Raw genomic sequence first — 20787 nt, 5'->3', positions numbered from 1 at the left:
CCGTATGAAAGCAACATATTACTAAGGATGGTAAAGAAATAAATTACATTAATGGCAAACTGAAACAAATGCAAGATCTTTCAATGTTCATCACTGTCAAGTATAAAAAAAAGAGGAAAGCATGAAAGGAAAATGTCAAATTTAAAAGATAGATGTATAAATCAGCAAACCAAAGATAACAATGTGTAAAAATCTAATTTACCATATTGAATTAAATTACTTCTAAAGTATGCCAGTGTAACTATTATCTAAGATAGGAAAGGAAATAGTGCCTCACTGCATGCTTCATGTATTGTTCCCTCACAAAAATACACTTTCATTCGCTGATTAGAATGAAACTTATACTTATACCTGTATTTATTTAACATAGTGTTACAGTAAGAATGTTGAAGGCTGTCAGTTGGTCCAGTTCTAGAATAGATTCTGATTCTTGAATCCATCCCATCCTGGATCTCACAACATCTATGTTATGAACAATATTACTAGGAGACATTAACATTGATTGAAATAAACTCTCCCCCCACAAGCCATACCTCAGCTTTAACCTTTTTGGGTTCAGTCAACTCATTACTACCCCCACCTGCATTAACAAAAAAATGCCTGCTCCATCCTTGACTGGATCTTAACTTCCAACCTTTATCAGTACCAGAAAACCTGTACCTTACTTGACTCCTTAAGTGATCACCTCCCTGTCTCTATACTAAGAATACAACCTCATAACCCTAAAACCCACCATTATAAAGGCTGTCAAAACCTGTCAGATTTCAGTGCAGATAATTTTAACTGCCAGCTCTCCCTTATAAACTGGTCCCATCTTTTCAATTTTCCTTTGAATGAAGCTATACTTGACTTTAACAACATCTTTATTAATATACTAAACTCCGTAGCACCCATAAGGAAAATTAGGATCAAATCTAAGCCAGCACCCTGGCTCACCAAATATACCCTCACTATCATAAAGCTCAGAGACTCAGTCTGGACACAATGGACAAAGTCACAATTCTGTTCTGTCTTCCATAGATTCAAAGAACTAAGAAACCTTACAAAAAAACGTATTGTCCAAGACAAGAAAAATGTCTGCATAGAGGCTCAATCTACCCACTCTTCAAACCCTAAATAATTTTGGTACACCATGAACAATATCTCCACCCAGGAAAACCTACCACCCCCAATCCCTTTCCTAATAAAACACCTCTTGAAATAGCCACCCTTCTAAATGACTACTTCATAGATTCAGTCCGCAAACTAACCCCTCCTGAACCAACCAATCACAACCCCTCACCCCCACCAGCACCTACCCTCTCTCAGCCTCCTCCCTGAAACCAGTTCCCACTTCCTATGTAAAATCTCTTCTACAAAAGCTTAAGTCATGTTCTCCTTCCTTGACAATTTACCCTCCTGCAATTTCTTAAACTTGCAATTCCTACTATGGCATACCCTGTATCTGTCCCTTATTAACCATTCTATCAAAGAATCCTTAGTCCCAGGCATCTGGAAAGCCTTACATACAATACCACTTAACAAAGGTGGCAACTCCACTGACCCATCCAATTTCCACCCTATAGCCATCCTCTCACCTCTCTCAAAAAATCTTAGAAAAATGCATTCATACACAGCTTTTGAATCATCTACTCCAGGAAAATCTCCTCACATCCTCTCAACACGGTTTTAGGCCCCACCGCAGCAGCTCCACTTCCCTTCTTTCCTTCACACAGACCATAGCAGAAGCTAGAGACAACAGCAAACTTGTGTCTTGCCTATTCCTAGACCTCTCCAAGGCATTCAACACTGACTCCCACCCTAAACTCCTTACAAAACGAACTGAACTTAACCTCTTTGCATCCGCTACTCTTTGGTTCTCAAGTTACCTTATTGACAGACAGCAATCCATTAGATGGCTCTCCTCCAGCTCTCCCTTCTTGTCTATCAAAACTGGTGTACCCCAAGGATCTATTCTTGCCCCCTCCTTTTCAATATCTTTACTAATAATCTTTGCTGTGCCTGCTGCACATCTTCTCTAATCCAGTATGCCGATGATTCAACTCTTATTAACCTCTCTGACAACCCTACTGACCTCCACCCTCTTACACAAACTTGACAGCACAGTGGTGCAGTGGTAGCATTGTCGGCTAAGAGGTTCTCTGGTTTGATTCTTGGCTGTAGTGCCTTCTGTGTGGAGTCTGCATGTCCTCCCTGCATCCGTGTGGGTTTTCTCTGGGCATTCTGGTTTCCACCCATGTTACAAAGACATGCTTCTGGAGAGTTTCTCCCCGGGCCTCCACTGAAAATTGGCTTTGTTTCAAGTCAGACTTTCCTGGTAAACAAACGTTAAATAAAATAAACAAATTTAATACCATTGAACACTGGCTAATTAATAACCAACTCATCCTTAATCCAAACAAAACCAAGCTACTACTTTTCCTCCCAAAATCACTGGCCAACCTTAAGACATCGTTCACAGTCTCTTCCCCAGATGATACTATCATTTATGCTGACACACATACCAAACTTCTCGTTGTCACAATAGACAATAACCTGAAATTTGACCTACATATTTAACAATCCATTAAGAAGACCGATGAAAAACTTGGTCTATTGTACAGAAACAAAAAATTCTTATCAAGCTGCTCTAGGATCTCCCTAGCTCAAGCCTACCTCCTCCCCTGCCTACTTTACGCCTCCCTGATATATGTCTAACTCCAAGCAAATCTGCTAATGAAACTCAATCAAACCTGCAACCAGATAGCTAGATCTGCCTGTAACCTTCCCTATAAATCCCACCACTGCCTAGCCCTCAACTGCAATGGCTGAAATTCCCTCAACTGCTCCAACTCTCTCAGCTTCAATGACACATTTTCTACTCTACAAATCTGCCGACTGCCTCTCCCTATCTATCCACATATAGTCATACACACCCCCCAGATCTCTCCATAGCACTGACCAAAAACCTTCTTGATACCTACAGACCCAATAAAACTATAGGCAAATTACTTTATAGATGCTCTATGTCTCAGATTTGGAATAAGCTCCCTAATGATGTACGATCTAGCCACTCTGCCTCTCTTTTCAAAAAACAACTGAAGAACTACCTGAGTAACTCACCCTCCTGTACCTGTCACCACCCTACCTTATTATTACCCACTCAGCTATTCTACAGTGCAATAGTCCCTCCTAACCCAAATTTACTTTCTCTTGAACACTAGCACTGAGATCCCTCATTAGTATTTTTGAGCCTTTCTCTACTCAAACCTTATTTTATCTCTTCCACTACTACTAGTCTACCCACCCCCTCTACCACCACTGCTTAACCCTTTCTCTCTATACTCTTTTGACCCTCCTTCACTTTTCTTCCATTCCCTCAACCCCACTCCCTTCTACTACTTACTGTTTCTCTCCCTCTGCTTATTTGGTCCAACAATATTAATGAAATCTCAAGGGCTTCCACTTTACCTTCTTTCCAAATCATTTTTTTTCCTGCAAAAGGTTACATTTCATCTCTGCTGATTTTTTTTTCTTTTTATGTGTGATAGAGTCTCAGAATTGGATATCATCATGTTACCTTGTACTTGATTTCTTTTATGCCTATAATGTATATATCTACATTTGTAAGTTACGGTCTGTCTCTGCTTATTTTTTTATGTATGATACATTCTATTAATTATATAGCATTATTGTACATTGTATCCGATTTCTTTTATGCCCAAAATGTATGTCTTTACTAATTTTGTAACTCTGTACTTGTTCTTTTATGTGGAGCTTTTCTCCTCGGGTCTCCATTGAAAATGGGCTGCCAGCCCAGTGGACTAATCTGGTTAACAAAGACAAATAAATAAATAAATAAAATATATGGAGTTTAAGATGGGAGATTATATTCAGCAACTCATCTGCTAACCACAAGATATTTGCATTTCTGCCCAAAATTATTTATCAGTTCCATTCATTACAATATAGAATGCTTCATGAAGAGATTAAGCAGTAAAGTCTCCCCAAAATATCACACTGCACATCAAGGTGCCTTTTCCTTAAGTTCATAATACACCTGTGTCCACAGCAAATGTGTTTATTTGTGTGTGTGTGTTGTGGGGGGGTGCATAGGTGCGTGTGTAGGTAGTCTTTGTACATGCCTGAGCAAAAAGCAGAGAACTTCAAACGTAGCACCATTGTATAATGGTCATCCTTGTACCATCTTATAATTATCACCTTCTTCAGGGAAGAAGCATTTTGTTTTGCCCTTCGTTTCCTAGAAAAGAGGTAAACAAGCTTCTCTCTACTCAGGCTTCCATTGAGACAAGGCCAATTCATTCCACAGTTCATTTATTAAAGCTTGTTGACAGCAAGGTAGTAGCATATGTCTTCCCAAGTATCAGTGCAAATGCTCTAACAGGGTTCTTGATGGTCACTTTTTCCTTATCAAAATTTAGCTGCTCATAGTTCATTTGCTTGAAGGTGGATGCTCATCTGTATATTCCAGTGTAAGATACTTGAATAAACAGCCTTTGTTTGTAAAATACACGTTTAAGTTTGTGCAGCTTCAGAGAAAGGGACAGCCTCCATATTGTAAATGTGCAGAGGGAATTTGTCCATCCTACAAAAAAAAAAACTTTTTTTTTAATTCACTTCCAATGACAAGTATACCATGACTCAAGCAATCAGCAAAATTAGTGAAACCTGAGCAGTTGGAGTTTGAGTTAATAAAGTAGATAGAGCCCTTGATATATCTTTGAGATACTTAGATATAAAATATCTCATGGTACCTCATAAGGGATACAGTTCTTCTAACTAGTAATCTATATCACAAAATATGTTGTCAGACAGTCTGAGCACTACATGCCAATGAAAGAACACTAATTATTAGAAGAGGAAAACTATTTAGATAGTGTGAGGACTATTTTCTTTTCTTTTACATGCTTTACTACAAGGACAATGCAACCAACATTAATGTCACTAAGAGACAATGACAATGGAACAGGGCAACGAGTGAGTGGAGGGCACATTCATTCATCCAAATATTTCCAGTAAGCTAGAGCAACATCTTGAGAACATAGTATGAGCCTTTACTGTACAAGTCTCTGATCTGTGTATACTCCAGCAGTGTTATGTAACTGCTTTAAGGATGTCTTTCAGTGTTATATAGTAATATTTTCTAATCTACTTCACATGTTGAAGCCTCTGTAGGCAAAAATAAAATTCCTAAAGCTGGATGGAATACTTCTGCAGTATTGGTAATCCAAATTCAGTTAATTTAGTCTTCCTTCTGTAGTTATTCAAGTATTTTGCCAAATCTGAACTGTCATTTGCTTACTGACCTTGGGAGATCTACTTCTGTTCCCAGAGTCTTCCAAATTTCTAAAATCTGATTTTGACTGCTATTGTACCAAACAGCTATGTTTAATAATCCATCTGAATACCATATTCTTTAAAGATTTAAAGATCTTGGGTGACTTTACAAATCTACATAAATGCCAAAACTGGGCCTTTAATTCTTTATTTTGGTAACTAAATTCTCTTCATTTAGCCATTGTTGTAAGTCTCTGCAATTATTAAACATTGCTTGCCATAAGATTTTTTTAACTGAAATTCTTCACACACTGTTTGCATTTTAACCAGAATTTGAGAATTTATCAGGTTCTGCAACATTCAAATTAACAAATTACATTCCTATTTACTGCTTCCTAAACTGCTGTGCTGTGTATATCTGCTGTTGGAAGTACTGGTTATCAGGAGATAATCAATTTTGGCCAGACTACAATTCAAAGTTCACTAAATATGTGTGTTCAGATATTATTAATGTTTATGCTGAATTCCCCACATTTGTTTTTGTTTTTGTTTTGCATACTACTAGCATATTGACATTAGTTTGTAAGAGAAGGCGATTGGAATCTGAAAAATTAATTATAAGGTGCTGTTACTGTGATGGATCCGAAGTCTTCTAAAGACACTCAGTCTTGCTGGGTGGGTTTTGTTGAAATCATAGTTGAGTTATAATTGCATTCACAGTCTGTTGCCCACAGAAACTTGCACAGTGTACACTGATGCAGCAACTAAAACCCTGTCACTTTAAAAATAGTAACCAATAAAAGACTTTTTATAACAAATTACACAAACTACTGTTCTACTTTACTTCTCAAAAAGCATGGATGATATGAGAGATACAATACAAAAAATATCTCTAACCATGTTATCTGCTATAGTCTCTTTATAATAGTTTTACATCCTGTTTTTTTTTTCATGGTACTCTATTTTGGACTTTGTATGAGAACATCTGTTTGCTGGTGTTTGCAGAAAAATATGTTTTCATCCTGTAGAGAAATAATGCTGGTATTGTTTTTATCCATTCAAACTTCTTTAGTTAACAGAGTGATATGATAGAAACATATACAGATTGTTTTCCTGCTGTCCATTCTTTACAGAAGCAGGTTAACTTTCTTACTGACAATGTGAAATGCATACGTCCTGTTTTGTTACATTCTTGCCAAGCCTGTAAGAGGTCAGCTTTCTTGGCGACAGTGTGAAATGCACACATTCTTATTTTTTTTACATTTTTCCTGAGTCTGTAAGGAAACATGTCCATTAAGCAGGTTCCTTATTTGTCAAGCCACAGTCATTTAGTATGGATGCTAATCACATATTGCTAAACTCTATTTCTACATTTAAGCAAGCTTTATTTTATACCTTATTTATTTTGCATATTTGTAACTGAATTACTTTCAACCTTTATTCACTGTTAAATACACTCTAACAATTCCCTCTTTTTATTTTAAAACATACTCAAAACTTTTTTACAATATCTATGAGAGACAAAAACTGTGTCCTACTGCAAACGTTATTTAGTGCTATAAATAATGTAATTTTAACCATAACAGTGTGGTCATATCTCTGAACTGCCCTTTAACACCTTGGTTGACAGTGAAGTTAATATATTAAACACCTTGGTAGAGTACTGAACTGGGCTTAGATAATAAATATTTGAATGCAATTATTTCAGTATATTTAATACTTGAGGATTTAAACAAAACATGATTTATACACTAAAGAATGATATGCACATATTAGTCCATTAGCTATATGAGTACAATATTTTAATATAATTTCCCTCCAACTGGGGTAACCAGTACTAGTACTGATAAAATTATGGTCCAAAAACCAGTGATAAAACTACAATTAGTAATAAAATTACAACTTTTGAACTTGTTACTTTACAATGTGTCCTATACAGTATGTATCTACACAGACTGTTTGCTACTCATGCATTTCAATGTAGTAGGTACCCTGGACCCATTTTATTTAAACATGGTTCTCCACATATATTTATTGCTAGGCATTAATTTCATTTGTACTGAATTATTTTGTATTTGTACATACAAAGACTGTAAAGTACACTTAGTCCAATCTACAAATTTAGTAACATTAACATCAAGCAAAATCTTGGAAAATTCTTATGTCTCTTTAGAAGCATCTAGTAGAATTTCTACCTAACAATTAGAAACATTCATGCTTTTTGCATACCAACATTGTATTGCCAAAAACATATTAAAAAATATAATGACCATTCTTGCTCAATTTTTACATATCTTTACTTTCTCTTGTATGGCTTTAATAAAGCAATTTTAAGCCATCTCTTGTATAGCTTTACAGTTTCCTGTTGTAAATACAATTTAATACTAAACGATACAATAATAACTAGCATAATAGCTATTAGCAACTTGTAAAACATTTTATCCTGTCAGGTTTAATCTGTTTACCAGTATTTCTAATGCACTAATACCTGTTTTTCCCTCCCCCTGACAAAGTATTGCCAAGAAGGAATGAGATATTATTTCTTCCCATAGCTTTATTTTAGACCCTTTTCCAATACTGTTCACATAGTCAGTGTAAAACTGAGAAAGTACCCCTCCCCCTGTAGCACTGCAGTATTGTTTATTTGCCTTATGCTGAGAGAATAGAATGTATGCCAGCCCAACACTTTGGTTATACATTTGTTTTATTAGATTACTAATAAACTATGGATCTTTGTCTGATTTGATTATTTTTTGACTGTTTTCAGTGACAGAATATATTTTTTCTGTTGCCTTTGCTGTATACTACTACTACTAGTAGTTATCTGTACCCTCCTGTATACTTTATTTGAACTATATGTATGCAATAGCCCATCTGCTGGCTATAATTGATGTAACTGAGGTTTTTTTTACTTTTAACCTTTACCTACAAACAGATTATCAGTGCATATATGCACAATTGTGACATTTTATTAAAATTACCAAATAGTGTTGCATGTGTACATTTTAACAATTATATTTTAATAACAATAATGCTTTAGAAAAACTCAAGCCACTTGTCTGGCAATCAGTCTTGTTTTTTTTTATCTTATCTGCTCAATATTTCCTGTTACTATTTATCCAGTCTGGGAAGGTCTGAGCTCACATTTTAGACTTTGTAAACCATAGTTAACCCTTTTAGCATTTTTCCTTTAATCATCTGTTAAAACACTTACAATGTGATAGGAAAATGCAGTTATAAAACACTTAGCATTATAATAAGTATCTGTGATTTGCATAACTATGCATTTATACTACATAAACATTATTTTACAATTAGCTTACATATTTTTTTACTTTGATTTCAGTATTTTTTTTATTTAACTGCCCTGCCATTCATTTTACAAAAACTGCTTAACTAATACCATCTGTGATTTTATTTTATTTTTTAAATTCAGAACTTTAACTGTTTGGTGTGGTGTTACTATAGAATTACAAAAAAAAAAAAAGAAAAAATAGATATAGCTTACCTAACACGTTTATAGTTACGTTATTTATATTTGCTGTTGTCTGCCTTTTCTCTTGTGCATTTTAACAGATGTACTTTATATGAAAAGAAAATACATACATGTCAGTCTTGTGACTTCAGATTTTTATTAACTACTCTCAGTTGATTTTTATGCACCAGAACCATTTTGTTTACCTTTTGACTATGCTATGAGAATGGTAGTCATACGCTCTACTTTACTGTAGTACTGATAAATATATTGCTTTAATTGAATGAAAGTCATACATCAGATCCTACTATTCTACCATGTATGCTTAACCATTTTCAAAACACAAACATATAAAATATATCTTTTTTGTACAAATTAGCTGTAGTTTCCTGCTCTTCTACAATGTTTTCTTAAGCTCAGCTAATTTATTTTCTTTATCCTGTAACTGTTGTTCAAGAGTTTTCTGTAATGTTGCACAGTCTTTCTGACATTTTTCAGTAATCTGTTCTGCTGAATCTAAAACTCCTATGCAGTTTTGAAAAAAATGTTTGTATAACTTGTCTAAACTTCCTGAACTCATTGTGTCTGTCTTTTAGAAGTTTATTACATTCTTTTGTAACAAGATATACTGGAGTTTCTGTCAGTAAGTGATTTGACTCCTGTTATAACTCTGAAATAAACCTTTTCCATGTGGTGACAGGACATAACTGTTCAACATCTGAATATAATGGAAACAATTTACCCTTAGTTAATGTTTTATCATGAAAATGTCTGTCTTCACAGTCTATTTTTTAGCAATATCATGCAATACTTTTTTATGGCATGGCACACAAAATGCAGTTTCTGTTGAATCACACAATAAACATTTACTATGATATACTTCATTTTTTACTGCAAATACCAATAAAATGTTACAATCCATTTACATAATGCCTGTATGTCAACTTGCCCTAATAAGGTTTTACATTTACTAATGTGCTGTGTATACCAACATTGCAATTTATCTGGTTGTTTTGCTACATTAAGAGTAAAGCTTGGCTTACACTTGCTTGAGATGTGTCTAATAGCATCCATACTAAAAATGTGACATAGAAAAAAGTCTTACCAGTTAGCAAGAAAACAGGTGATCAGGCTGTTGTTGCTGATGGCTGAAAATTTTTCAGAGTCACTCGAGAAGCTGGTGAAACATAACAGGCAGCAAACTGCTGTGTAAAGTACATGTCCACCTTTTCTTGAAGAATTAATGGCACTGCAACTTTCTTGGATTGCAGGATGTCTGAGAGGCTTTCCTGCTGCAAGCTGCATAAACTGGAGTACCTCTGTTTAGGATTTATACATATGTACAAATGTTAGTTACTGCAATTTGACTGAAGTGACCCCCTGCAGGGCTTACCACTCCCTCTGTGTTCGAATGCAGCTAGGCTCACCATTAAAATATTAATGATAAGGTGCTAAGTAAGGTGCTGTTACTGTGATGCTTACTATGATGGATCCAAAGTCTTCTTAAGACACTCAGTCTTGCTGGCTGGGTTTTGCTAAAATCAAAGTTTAATTATAACTGCATTCACAGTCTGTTGCCCACAAAAACTTGCAGAGTGTACACTGATGCAGCACCTAAAACTCTGTCACTTTAAAAACAGTAACCAATAAAAGACTTTTTATAACAAACCATACAAACTACTGTTGCAGCTTCAGGTACTGTTCTACTTTGCTTCTCAAATGGCATGGATGAAATGACAGATACAATACAAAAAATATATATACAAATAATTTTGACTTTTTTGGTGATAACAATGGAGCAGGAACACAGTCCCCCCAAAGAAACCAGGACACTTCCTTGACAGGTACTATTAACTCTTTTGATTATCTATTGTTTCGCTGTAGGAAACTACAGCTTGAGATTTCATATCTTGAGGAGTGTTTGAATAAACAGATTGTGCCTAAGGGCCTGAGACAATGGAGATACCCTGTTGGGCTTGTCAATCAGTCCGACTTTCACATTGAATTGATTAATTTATTTAATGCACAGGCCTTTGAGTTTCTGAGACTGTTAATTAAGGAATATAACACTCAAGTGACCAACTACACTAAAGAATTGGAGGTTATGGAACATGCCATCCTTAGTAATTGTGATTTCCCCCAATATAAATTTGAATATCTTAGAATTTTTAACAGCATTGATGCTACCATTTGCAAATTAGCAGCGGGGAAGAAAAAGAAAATTACTAGGGACGTTCAGCAGTTTAACTCCAAAACTGCCTCCCCCCCTCCCCCATTTGTGAACCTTGCTAACCAAAACACAACATTTCATAATATTGATGAGGTTTCTGATGGGGGAGAAGCTGGAAGAGAAAACACCAACTTCCAGGTTCAGGATCAAGGGTTAAAGTGGAGTGAAAGAATAAGGAGTAACTTTAATAACCAACAGCTGAACAATGGTGTGGGTGGTCATAACAATGGCCCTAATGCCACTCGTGGTCACAATAATGCCTCTAACTCTCTTTCTGATCAGCAAGAGGAGTATGCTACCCCTGTTATGGTCCAACAGGGTTTTCGGGGTCAGGAGACCCATCAGGCCAATCAACCGAGAAACACGAACCAGCAGGGGCGATCTCGGAAACGGAAGAATCAGAGGAGGAGGTAGTTCAACAGAATCACCTGAACCCAACTGTTCAGGTTAATAATACTGGTGACTTCTTTTTGTACAACTACACTGACTTTTTGTTTCCGAAGGAGATGATTGAGTTTTTTTCTTTGGGGCTAACTTTTGTGCCAGACTCTGGCCTAAACTTGGTCAACACAATTATAGACCTTAAATTGTTTGTTCAAAAACTTAATCTCACTTCTCTTTTGGGAGTAAATTCATCAGTTCAGGAGGTTTTACGGGTTTCTATTGTTTATAACCCACCCTTGCACCCGGTCCTTTCAGCATATGAAAAAATTTGTGAATTGGATTTCCGTACCTTCTGTCAAGGAGGGTCTAGAATGAAGAAAGGAGGGTTTAATATAAAAGACAATGAACGGGACTTTATCAGGCTTCTAAAGGACTGTAAAATAAGAATGATGAAGCCGGATAAACGGGGTGGTTTAGTTTGTATGGATCATGACACCTATGTTGCATCTATGTTATTACATTTAGAAAATCCAGCCTATCAAAAGATTAGCCGTAATGAATTGAATACTGCTTATGCTAAAATTAAACAGGTCTTGGATGACTTGTTTATAGAAGCTGCTATTGATGTTAATTTATTTGCATTTCTTTCCATGCCAGCCCCTAGAATAGCTTCTTTTTTCAGCATTCCTAAGATCCATAAACGCCTTTCCGACCCCCCTTTTAGACCAATTGTGGATGGGCGAGGGTCTATCACGTATGGATGTGCCAAGTACATTGATAGCATCTTAAAGCCCCTTATTGAAAAAGAAAGTCAAATCTGTAAAGATTCTTGGGGTTTCCTAAGGGCTTTCAGTAGTTTCCTGTTTAGAGATGATTACATCTTTTTGACTGTCGATGTGAGGGACCTCTATATAGTGATCCCTCACGACTTAGGCTTAGAGTGGGTTAGGGACTTCCTGTACGTCAGAAATGTTAACAACAATACCATCTATGTTGTTGAAACACTACTTGAACTAGTTCTTACTAATAACTTTATGTTTTTTGAGGGAGATCTTTTTGTACAGAAGTCAGGGGTAGCAATGGGCTCCCCTTGTGGTGGCAGTTTTGCCAACTGTATTATGGCTCAATGGGAGACCACAAAGTTATTTGAAGATCCACTTTTTAAGCAAAATGTTGCCTGGTACACTAGGTATCAGGACGACATGTTTTTCCTGTGGAAAGGACCACAGGATGCTATTGCTGACTTCATTGCGTCTATTTCTGGTTTAACTGACTTTTTGGAGTTCACTTATAGTATTGGGTTGGATTCCATCAGCTTTCTTGACATATGTATCCAAAAAGATTATGTCAACAAAAAGTTTAAAAGTTCCATCTTCAGGAAACCCACCTACTCTAATGCCTTTCTCCATTTTTCAAGTTGTCACCCCTACCACCAAAAGAGAGGGGTCGTTAAAGGGCAGCTTGTTAGAGCTGCTAGGATGGTTTCTGAGAAAGCCAACTTTTTGAAAGAATGTAAATTGTTGGAAAGAATGTTTATAAAGAGAGGATATCCCTTGCCACTTGTGCAATCTTTAGAGATGGAGGTTATTAATAAACGGCAAAATGGATTTTATAAACCACTATTGCTAGTTTTTGGGTTAGAAGGGTCTGAAATGGAAGAACTAGTTACCCCATTGGAAGACCTAAGAAACAATAATGGAAATAAAAATGTTATTAGGTTCTTAGGTTCATAGGTTCATAGGTTCATACTAGGCTATCTGCCCAAGGGCATTTATAAGCCTAGCCCATAGTTATTTGGCTTTCGCCACCCCTTTAGTTTGAATAAAACTATGCCTATTATTTTGCTGTGCCTCTGTCAAGCAGTGACACTGAAGTAATCCCTGGGGTATATCTGCGATCCCCCATCCATTGGTCAAGATTCCTCTTGAACAAGGCCAGCGAGGTGCTCTGTCTCACATGTACCGGGATTTTGTTCCACAGCATAGGGAGTCTCTGGGTGATGAATCTGTCCCTCCAGCATGTTCTATTAATAACCGTGTCAAGGTTTAAGTCTCCCGCCCTTGTGGTTCTGAGGGATCTAGATTTTTTGAGGTGAAGCATATTCATCAAATCAGGGTTTGACATGGCCTTATATGTCAGGCACAGGTCACCTCTGAGCAAGCTTTTGCACTTACAACCTTGACCATTCCTTTATTAGGGCTACCGTGGCGAAAAATTGGGCTCTACTAATGGAAGACCCTCTTTTAGCCAAGGTTTTAGGTGATCAACCCACTATCACTTTTAGAAGAGGGTTGAATTTGAAATCTTTACTTCAATACACCAATAAAAGTAAGTGTTTTAGGCCCAAAGGAATGGTAAGATGCGGGTGTTGTCACCAATGTAAACACCTGAACCTAGCCTATCAGGTCAACATTAGGGGGGGTTCAGTTTAAAATTCAAGGTCACTTTTCCTGTGACTCAATGGGAGTAGTTTACTGTGTTCTATGTCAGGATTGCAACGCCTTTTACATTGGTAAAACTGAGCGAAAGCTTAAGCAACGCATATATGAGCACTATTATGCAATCACTAAATGTGACCTTATGAATGCCCTAGCTAGGCACATTAATGATCACCCTGGCCATTTCTTTAAGTTTTCAGTTCTCACCCAAATTAATAAGGATGATAGAGGTGGGCCCTGGCAGATTAATCTTGAAATCGAAGAATTAAGATGGCAGGTTTTGACTGCATCTTATTTAATGCCTGGTCTCAATGAGACCGTGTCCATTAAATGCTGTCTCAAAAGATTAGCCTTGAAAAGGTAGATTAAAAACATGTCTTTGGTGGCTCTGTTTATATTTTGTTTGTTTTTTGTTTTTTATTTAGTCTTTTTTTGCCCACCTTTTTCTAAAAAGGTTTAGATTAAATTAAATTTTATCTTTTCTATGTTGATTTATTTGTTTTCTGCTATGTAGCAATTTTGTAAGTGTTGGTGTCCTTGGCACTTTTTAATTTATTTTTATTATAGCTTGTACCTTTTTAAAGTTCTGCTTTATGGGTAGTATTTAATTCTTAAGCTTACATTTGGCTTTTTAACTGATTTATCTTTAAAGAATGTCTGATTTTTGTTAATTACTTGATTGTTTAATTTATGCATTAAGGCTTGCTATTTATTGAAGCTTGCAAGCATATGCTTTTGTCTGAGGAAGGGAAGTCATTGAATTTCCCGAAAGCGCTCACGTAATAAAGTGTCTGTTTGTTCTGCCTGAAGCAACTAGTCCTGGTTTTCGTTTATTCAGTTTAGTGTGTTTACATCGTGCCTTTGTCTGTTTGTACAATACAAAAAATATCTCTAACAATGTTATCTGCTATAGTCTCTTTATAGTAGTGTTACATCCTGTTTTTTCCATGGTACTCTATTTTGGACTTTCTATGAGAACATCTGTTTGCTGATGTTTGCAGAAAAATATGTTTTCATCCTGTAGAGAAATAATGCTGGTATTGTCTTTATCCATTCAAACTTCCTTGCTTAAAAGAGTCATATGATAGAAACATGTACAGATTGTTTTCCTGTTTTCCATTCTTTACAGAAGCAGGTTAACTTTCTTATTGTCAATGTGAAATGCATACATCCTTTTTTTTTACATTCTTGCCAAGTCTGTAAGAGGTCAGCTTTCTTGGTGACAGTGTGAAATGCACACATTCTTATTTTTTTTTACATTTTTGCTGAGTCTGTAAGGAAACATGTCCATGAAGTAGATTCTTTATTTTTCAAGCCACAGTCATTTAGTATGGATGCTAATCACATATTGCTAAACTCTATTTCTACATTTAAGCAAGCTTTATTTCATACCTTATTTATGTTGCATATTTGTAACAGAATTACTTTCAACCTTTATTCACTTTTAAATACACTAACAGAATCCTTAAAAGATCATGTGGAATGAAGGCAAACGGCTGCACTTCTGCAGTGAAAGCTTTATGGGGGAAGGGAAATCTGATCCCTTCTAATTTTATTTATCACTAATCTGGTGGGAACCATACATGTGTAAAAAAATCACCATAAAAGCAAGCATTGCCTAAGGAGCTAGTCATCTCTGTCTCATTTGTAGCTGTGAATAGATGATACCTGTTTCCTAGGTAGTGTGTTATATTTGAATATGAGATCCCTCCAAAATAAACTGGCTGTAATTACTGATGTCTTGTAAGAGGATGATCATTTATTCATAGCACAGAACCAGATTCTAAATCTGCCCACCCCCATTACAGATGCACATTCAGCAGGACATTCTTATTCTCTGACCTGAATGGGACAATGTCAACAGATGATTTTACTTTAATTCTAAGCCAAATGTTTAATAGTCAAAGCTTTTTCTACAAATCACATAACTATGGCTTCAGAACAAAAATAAACTTCTAAGTTCTCCATATTTGACCTCTACTTAGTAATGAAAGATAATTTCTCCAGGATTTCAAAGATTGTCTTAATGATGCAGAGTATATTTAGCTTAAAATGATTAACTCTGGGTGATGTCCATATTGGAGTCACTTCAACTCTCTGGCTATAACCAAGAAATGTATTTCATTTGTGGAAAGTCAGTGTCACAGTCTATCCTATCTTAGATGACTACATCCCTCTTACATGAGTGAGTTATAGATAAATATTGCCCATGGTTAACATGTCTCCTAAAATCTTTTAAAAAATTATAAACAAGGTGTGGAAGCTTTGCAAAGTAAGCAAAATCACTGCCTACTATCATAGTAGCAAACAATATAATGTTTGCATAGTCTAGAATGTTCTGTAAAGTTCTCTTACACATCATCTACTTTGAAAGCACAAAATCCAATCCATCAGCATCATCCATGTTACTGTCTTTTAATGGGGCATTAAACCCATGTATCTGTCAGCAGTCTGTCCATTCCAGGAATAACCAGAACCATTCTAGCACACCAACATGGCCATATGCAACCTACCTGTCACACTTACTTCACTGTATCCCACCGACTGCCAGTCACCTTCCTTTAATTTTAATGAAATGTTATCCAGAACTCTCAGGGCGCTTCTTAAAGAACTCAAAAACAAGGCCAAAAAATAATACCATACCAACACTAACTTTATTTGAATTGCTGTTTGTCCGTTACCAAAACAAACCGAACACATCTTCACCCTATCTCTCACCACTTCTATTGTGCCTCAGCAATGTTTACATTCTGTTATTATCTCTGATAACAAAAAACATCAGCATACACACCACACCCATAACTATAATATTAAGAAGAAATATAAACAAATATGACCCATTCACAGATGCCCTACATATTGTCTGGCATGAGCACAATGCTCTTATTACTACCTTTTTGACACTGAAAAAAAGCATTCCATGTATAGAAAACATGTATATGGCAGGTATCCTACTTACTGATTTAAGCAGGGGCTTTGAAAATGTCAAACATTAAGGCCTCTAAACTTACACAGATTAGTCCAAAAATAATGTATCAAGGTTCAGAAGGTATCTGACTAAATGCACATTTAAAATGTAATCATATTCATTTCTAACAAAGGAACATTTACCACTGGTACCCCTTGAGACTCTGTATTGGGGCCTATTCTTTTCTTAAACTGTATCAGTGATACTACTACAAAAAAAATCCATCCACGAACATTATACTGTTTTCTGAAAATATTGCCACACAAAGAATTGATTAATGACTCTCACCTAGTTGGAATATTTTGCAAAAAGACATCTTAAAGCTATGCAAATTTGTTAAATTTGATGACCTAACAGTTAACCTCCTATGGATACATGCCATCTTATTTTGAACTCAACAAGAGCTTACTAAAAGTAAATTACTGTTGAGAAAATCCCCTAAAAATTCATTTATTCAAAGCAGTCAGCAATGTAGGTCTCTCACTTTGATCATGGATACTGCACTCTCATTAAAAACTCACACTTATGTTTGAAATAAAAACACAGATGGAAGCCATGTATATTATCACTAATCATCTCACCCTATAAGTTAGAAAAGTACTAACGATTAATGTCGTGATTACTAGAATAGTGTATTCCCCCCAAATGGTAACATTATATTCGACCCAGAATATCATAATATCCAAACCTTACACCTGGAACCAAACACCAGTCTAGCTCTTTACTGAATGTGTGTCCTTATTGCTCATTCTACGCTTCTACTTTCAGCTATTTCTTTTAAATTATCCTTTGAGAGATATTGCTCTTTCCTAGCAATAAGACTCACATTAAGTACTTTCGATGCATCTGCACTCAAGAAGATAATACCCTAACATTCCATAGACCCTTGGTTGTAGGTGGAAAAGCTTGTTTAAAATTATACTGCATAATTGGAACACCCTCCTCTCAGGAATTAGAAAAATGTCTAACTTTGAGGAATTCAGAACAAGTTTAGATACTCAGCTCAGGAAAATATATAGCTGCAAATGTTTCATGAATGTGGAGTACGTTACCCATTATAAAGCCTAGTAAAATTCTCTCTCTCTCTCTCTCTCTCTCTCACTCTAGCCCTCTTACATCCTAACCCCTCATATGTTTGCAAAGAACAGCTTGCAGTCATTAAAGCTTTCTTTTCCCTGTTCCACTGAGATAAAACTGTGTGCTTTCTATGAATGATGTATGCTCTGTAAATAGTCTCCTGTAAGTAATTGTCATATTGGGTATGCAAAATGCTGTGAATCAGTACAATGTAATTAGATACTGCTCCTGAAGTTCTTTACCTCCTTGTCTTAACTATATAAATAAATATACTTTTAATCATGACATCTAATCTAAAAATATGAGTTTCAGAGTATTAAGTGAAATTTAAAATTCATTTATAAAGAAATGAGAGGAAATATTTCATTTTTGGTAGCTCAACCATAGTGCAAACACTTTGTATTTAATCTCATATCTTAAATTTGATGAAAATGTAGAACTGGACATTGTTAAGAAGTTAAGTTGCACAAAATCACTTTAAGTACCAACAGTCTCTCATTTATGTGCTTGACATTTGTATGCTATATGATGAAGGCAAAGATTTGGAACAAGAAAGTGTGGTAGTCTTAGAGATTTATTGCCTATTGAAATGCTACTTTTATAATGACTGGTTTGAGCAACATGAACTCCTTGCACATGTGTAATTTCTTTAAAAATATGAATATGAAGTATGATTGATATAATGCGTGAGGGGAGTTTTGTGAAAGTGCATGATGTCTTGTCAACGAATGTGATCAAGTTAGCTTAAATACCAGAACTATTTATGAAAGATCAGATTTACCTGATCCAGTGAGCAATATTTTAGGATCTTGCATTAAAATGTCCAGAAATTATTAATAATTCAACTACTCTTAAAACTCTTTAGAAAAGCAAAAATGTGGAAAATGTAGCCCTTCCCCCTCGTGTTTTAGATCTGAAAGATTATTCAAATGGGTCTATATTATGTGATAGAAGAATTCGAGAAAGTGGCCATTCATGGTTTACAGCGTTCACTGTATATGTGTCGATTATTATGTGTTCGAAGAAGAGAGTCTTCGATCACATAGTATAAACCCATTCAAACTAGCTTAAAGATTACTGTTATGCCAAATAACGTTATGATTTTCTTTTTGGCCAAAATGAAACAATCATAAGAAATACACAATAAGGAAGTTTTGAAGAGGTATGATACGCTTGTGAATGGACAAGCAAACTAAACTGAGTTCAAATCATTTCACTACCTCTGCTTTCATTCTGTCCTCAGGTAAAGTAAAATTAATTTGAATGAAAGTGTAAACATCAGATTTATACCTGATGTTAGGGGTGAGTATATTATGTTATGGTGTCCTTAGTAGGGAACACATTAGCTGTACTGTAAAGTCCAAGAATCTCAGGCAAATGAGTAATGTTTTCTGATTTTGAAATATAAAAGGATACTGCCTGTGAAAGAAGTAATATTGATATGTGTGTTACAAAATTCTAGTCAAACTAGATTAGAATTCTGAAGGATGATATATATATATATATATATATATATATATATATATATATATATATATATGTACATATATATATATATATATATACATATACATATATGTATAGACAGATAAATATGGGGAATTCCATTCAAGACTTTGAACTGCAAATGGTCGAGATCATAATATCAAAGTTTTGAAACTTTGAACGTTTTGAATAGAGATTGCTGTACAGCATGGAATGAGAAATTCACCTCTTTCCTCACTGTAGTTCGATCTCAGAATTGGTATATTTAATTAGCAGGTGGTATGGGGGTGCATGGGGTCATGCCCCCCTGCAAAAATGTAAAAAAAATTTTATTACGATTTTGAAGTTTCAAAACTTCAGACTATTTCCAGTTCGAAATTTTGAAACTTTGAGCTTGCGAAGTAGAACCCTATATATATATATATATATATATATATATATATATATATATGTGTGTGTGTATAAAATAAATAAATACAGTTTTATATGCATTTTTATCTGGAGCGTTTCTTCCCAGCCTCCACTGAAAATGGACCTGTGTCCAGTCAGACTTTCCCAGTAAACAAATGTAAAATAAATAAATTAATTAAATTTTATATGCATTTTTATCTAGACCTTTTCTCCACAGGCCTCCACTGAAAATGGACCTGTGTCTATTCAGACTTTCCCATAAGGAATACTAGACCCAGAGGGTATGCCCATTCTCCTTACTATATCCTCAAATATCTGGAAATGTTATTAGGTTAAATATTAATCTTCAAAAACACATAGAAGCAGAAGTAGATAAGAATATTTATTTAAAAATATTTGTAATAAGTAAAACACTGATTTACCACAGAAGTTAGAAAAATCAATTGGTATTAATATACTGTTACCATGAACTAAATATGTACACTTACTTATTGTATTGATCTCACATAGAAATCTAAACTTTCTACAAAAAGTGGTGAACAACATTTTAAGTTTTCTTCATTTGTCACACTGTAAAGAACACCATTGCTTAACTATTCATATTCTATATATACATTTTTGCTGAGTATCTTGATATATAGGGCATGATTTATGAAAGCTTGCACGGAGTTGTAGAGTAGAGTAAGACATCAGACAGCCAATATGTCTGCCGAGCGATCCAGCAACAGCCGGCAGGGGTGGGCATGAGAGCTTTTAAAGCTACTTTTGCACGGACAGCATCATGGTATGCAAATTACCTCATTTGCTGCTGAAAGCTATGCAAATGAGGTAAATTTGCAATCCAGGAAACACTAATCTGTCTGTGGAAGAGTAGTGTTATTTGCAGAAATGTACTCCGTTGGTAACGGAGTACTGTTCTGCAAATTGCTAAATGGAGCTATGACACCTCCAAATAAAGGATGCATCCAGTTGAGGAAGCATGCCAATGGCCAAATATAAGGCCATTGGCATTTTAAAATGTTTAAAATTATTAAAATCTAAA

The sequence above is a fragment of the Protopterus annectens genome, chromosome 4.part0 (genome assembly GCF_019279795.1).
Source record: "Protopterus annectens isolate FY-2018-M chromosome 4.part0, PAN1.0, whole genome shotgun sequence".
NCBI lineage: Eukaryota > Metazoa > Chordata > Ceratodontiformes > Protopteridae > Protopterus > Protopterus annectens.
This window is presented reverse-complemented; position numbering follows the sequence as displayed.